Raw genomic sequence first — 5,243 nt, 5'->3', positions numbered from 1 at the left:
TTTCAGACTCACTTAACAAGTGGTATCCTAACAATCGGATTTACTCATACACTTATGAAAAATAATTTTCTAAAATAGATTTGATGAAATGATCCCTGCTTATGAATTCCATCTTGAAATATGAATGATAGTATTTTTGCTTGCAAAGATTTGTTTCACATACATATCTCCTATGATTCATGTGCAGAAAAAGAATTTATAAATCATAATACAATGAGATTTCTTATGCAAAAATAAAGTGCTTTTGTGATTCATTGCTAAAGAGAATAATTATTAAAATCATGATCTTGATAATTATAACATGAAGCTCGTTATAAATCAAGATCGTTCATTATGCTTATCAAAAAGGAGTTCTTCAAATGAAATGCAACTTGTCTTTTGATTTCTTAGAATTCAATGAAGTGTCATATTAATATCTTAAAACTTGGAATATTTTAAAATGTGATCTTGATAATAATGTTTCAAGTTGCTCTTTGTACTATATCTTTTCAAATGAATCATGAGCCTTGATATCATATATTTCATAATATAGAAATAACAAGATTTCTTTACCTTTTGTCTTGAACTTTCATGCTTATCTTAATTTGGCATATAAAGACTAAGGCATGATTAGATGAAAAAGAATCTCTTAAAAAATGCTTTTCCCATCTGATCGAGATTAATGATTTCATGATATTTTGTGAATCTCGAAATTAATTTTAATGACTTGATTATGAATTTCAAGTTAATGATTTGATTTGAATAAGTTTTATCTAAATCATAATCTTGATCTTGCAAAATTGAAGTCACAAATAATATCTTGTGGTATTCATGAATTGATACTCACAATATGAAAGCATTGATATTCATGACTTGAATTGGATTGAAACATTGTATGCTTAAATTAATCATTCTCCTATGTTTCAAAAATTCCTTAAATGCCTTATGTGATGATTGAAAACTAACTTGCTTTATGATGAATCACGAATCATAACTTGATCTATGATGCCTTGAAATGATAAAATGGGGAGAAGTTTTGATCATGCATGGTAGGATATAATTTGACAAAATTGATACCATCATGATATGAAACATTTATGATGTGCAATTATGCATGCAATACTTGTGCTTTCTAATTATGATGTGATGTGTTGCATATGATGTAAATCATGATTTAAAATGCTATGAGTGCTAAGTTACACACTTTGAGAAGAAATCGCTATATTGAAACATTAATATAATTATGAATGGTGATATGAAATTATGCATGTAATACTTCAACCTATGATAACGATGCATGCAATGATAAAATATTTATAATGAAAAATTGTCTTGACATTCATAACTTGATTATTCATCCTTTGTCATGATTTTGAAATCATTGTAAAAGGAAAAAGAACTACAAAACTGTATTATTCCTTTCTTTTTGACAATGATAAAGGGGGAGATAGCTAGCTTGCACAAGTCAAGAAGATGCAAAAACTTGATTGCTAACTTGCTTATTTCAAGAAGCAAAAATTGTCTTCTTGAAAATCACTATCTTGAATATCTCAAGAAGCAAGACTTGCAACCTGCACATTACAATAGGAAGCAATAATCATGAGCCTACACAAGAAAGTTATCTTGCATTTGCTTTCGAAGTTTTTGCTAGCTTGTATATTGCGAAACTTGTATATCGTAAAAATTGCTAGCTTGTAGTCTAAAGAGAAGCGAAAAGTTGCTATCTCAAAAGAAGCATATGTGCTATCTTGCCTATCTCAAGAGGCAAAAATGCTAACTTGCACATCTAGCAAAACTTGACAAATTTGCATCTTTCAAGAAGCAAGAGTTGCCTTCTTGAACATCTCTAATTTGCTAGCTTGCATGATATAGAACTTGCTATCTTGAACATCTCTAATTTTCATACCAAGTGCTATCTTGTATACTGTAAAACTTGCATATCTAAAACTTGATAGCTTGAATGTTCTAAGCATGATGTAACATTTGCTAAATTTTTTGGCTTCAAAACTGCATGATGATAAAACTTGATATTATGTTTTTCATGCAATGAGTTGAACCAATATCACAAACACTTGATTGTGATACTTCTCCTTTTTATTGATGACAAAGGGGGAGAAGTATGTTGATGAAAGTATGTTGATGACATGACATGTGATGCATAAGTTTATGCATATATTCATGTTGACGTGTTGCAAGTATTCATGATGAATATTGCAATGACTTGAATTCAGTTTGAATTCAAGGTTCTATCAATATGCCATATTGATAGGGGGAGTTTGTTTAAACTCCGGGAGTTAAGTTTAACTCCGTCATCAAGTGGTTGTCATCATCAAAAAGGGGGAGATTGTTGAATCTCGTATTTTGATGATGAAACTACTTGATATATGTTTATGATTTAATCTGCGTTTTGAGTGACGCAGGGTGCTTCGATCAGGATGAAACAATTAAAGCAGGAACATCATGTTGAGCCGGAGGAACATGTCAGAAGATTGGACGTCGGGCCGGTGGATCGGTCGACGTATCGATAGAAGGCTTCGGGCCGTGGACTCGGGCATTGGGCCAAGAAGAGCGGGTATTGTGCCAAGGATATCGGAGTTGCGGAGTCAACTGGCTGATTAGGCAATAGGCTGCAGGAAAGGACGATGCGCCGAAGAATCGGACGAAGCGTCGAGGGACCAATGACATGCCAGACAACTTGGTTAACTGCTTAGGATTAATTGTCTCGATCGAAGTTTTTCTTTAAGTGTGCAGGATTAACTACGATGAAAGATAGACAAGCAGCAGGAGTTACGCCGGAGTCAAGTTCATGATCACGTTGGGAGTTCGAGAGTTCGACGGAAGTTCGGACGGTCGTCGGAGGTTCTGCGAGAACAGATCCGAGAAGTCCAGAAGCTTGCCAAGCGAAGCTCGTCGGAACTTGCCAAGTGGATCTTCGCAAAGTCCAGGAGTTTGCCGGAAGTCCGCAGGAGCATCACCGAGGGTTCATCGGATGATCGACGGAAGTTCGCCGGAAACTCGCCGGAAGGAGCGATTGACGCACCGAAGCAAAGCTGCAGAAGTTGTCTTATATTTAATCGTAGTTAGCACGTTGATTAAGTTGGAAAATGGGAGGTGATCCCATTGGCTTAATCTTGGGGCAATTGGGCCCCTGAAAGACTGAAATTGGGCCGAATGGAATGAACCATTCGGACCCTGATTGCACCAGGAGGTGCAACCGCCTAGGCCAGGAGGTGGCACCGCCTGGGCTAGGCTTTCCAGCGAGACTGGGCGGTGCAACCTCCCCAGCCGGGAGGTGGCACCGCCTGAGCTCAGTCTTCGAGCTAGACTGGGCGGTGCAACCTCCCTGACAGAGAGGTGGCACCGCCTGAGCTCAGTCTTCGAGCTAGACTGGGCGGTGCAACCTCCCTGACAGAGAGGTGGCACCGCCTGAGCTCGGTCTTCGAGCTCTGCCAGGCGGTGCAACCTCTCCAGTCAAGAGGTGCAACCGCCTGATCCCGGAATTCCGGGATTTGATCGTTTTGAGCTCGAAATTTGAATTGGGTTGGGGCCTATAAATACCCCACCCATTCAGCACTGAAAAGATACAGACCTACACCGAAATCTTGATCTTTTCTGTGATTCTAAGAGCTCAAAAGTGTTGTAAAGCCTTTAAGTCTCCTCCTGTTCTTCAAGTTTTCAGTTGTAAAGTGAGGAGAGAAAGGTCTGTAAAGGTTGTCTCCTGAGCCTGTCAAAAGGAGAGAAACTGTAAAAGGGCAGTTTGGCCTTCGCCTATTGAAGGAAGGCCCCTAGTTGACGTCGGTGACCTCGTCGGTGGAGGAAGCCAAAAGTGGAGTAGGTCAAGACTGACCGAACCACTCTAAATCTCTGGTTTGCGTTTATTTTTTAGCACGTTATCATTACTGCAAACCTCCTTCATTACTACTGCTCTCTGCGCTTTCACGAACAAGTTCTAAGTGCTGTTCTTCCGAATCTGCATTCAGACGTAAATTCGAGTTTTTCGTACTTTACAGTTTACGTTTACGTTTGATTCTGCAGAACTGTCTTATACGCTTTTACGAACAAGTTTCTTTGCAGTTTACACCTACATTATGATTCTATTGATAACTGCAAACGGTCCTCTACAATTTTACGAACGAGTTTCAACATTTAGACGTAAATCGGCTTTCCTCTCACAATCATCAGATCTCAGTTCACGTTTACGTCTTGATTTCAACTGCATACTGCCTTCTGCGAGTATACAAACGAGTTTCAAAGTTTAGACGTAAATCTGCGTCTAGACGTAAAACTGCGTTTGGACGTAAATCTGCGTTTAGACGTAAATCTGCGTTTAGACGTAAAACTGCGTTTAGACGTAAATCTGAGTTTAGACGTAAATCTGAGTTTAGACGTAAATCTGCACTTAGACGCAAACTGCGCTTAGACGCAAACTGTGCTTAGACGCAATCTGCGCTTAGACGCAAACTGCACTTAGATACAAACTGAGAATTAGCTTTTGCATCATAACTGTTTTTATTGAACGAACGCAGCTTTTGGTTTTTAATCGCTGTAAGATTTCCGCTGCACTAATTCACCCCCCCCCCCCTCTTAGTGCTCTCGATCCTAACACTTATATGACTTGCAAATCCTTGAAAATTTCACAGGATTGATATCATGAAATTTATATTGAAAATCTTTATCTTCTGTGTGATATAAATGTCTTATATGACTTGCAAATCCTTGAAAATATCACAAGATTGATATCATGAAATTTATATTGAAAATCTTTATCTTCTGTCGTAGCAAAATTCGTCCCGTATCATTTAACTTATGATTTTCATCGAAGTTTCGTACTTACTATTGTTTAATGAGGATAACGATAAGTTCTACGATTAGAACTTATCGGGTTATGCTTGAATCCAATGGGATGGAATTCAAGTGTTTTTTATCTTCTCATAATATGGCATATAGATAGGGGGAGTTATGTTTAACTCCGTCATCAATTGATTGTCATCATCAAAAAGGGGGAGATTGTTGAATCTCGGATTTTGATGATATAATCAATTGGTGGTGTAACACCCCTCATTACTGAATGTTCGTATAAATTTCTGGCGATAATGTGAGCTTCTATTTTAATTGACAGAAGAAATAGAGTATGGATTAGAGGTAACTTATTTTTAAGATTTGGGAGATCTGTTCAAAAAAAAAAAAAAAAAAAAAGAAAGAATCTGAGGACCTATATGTAAACCCTAAGGACCTAATCGTGAATATGATAAAAACAAGGACTA

Source organism: Musa acuminata, chromosome BXJ1-11 (assembly GCF_036884655.1).
Source record: "Musa acuminata AAA Group cultivar baxijiao chromosome BXJ1-11, Cavendish_Baxijiao_AAA, whole genome shotgun sequence".
Taxonomy (NCBI): domain Eukaryota; kingdom Viridiplantae; phylum Streptophyta; class Magnoliopsida; order Zingiberales; family Musaceae; genus Musa; species Musa acuminata.
Note: the sequence above shows the minus strand (reverse complement) of the source record.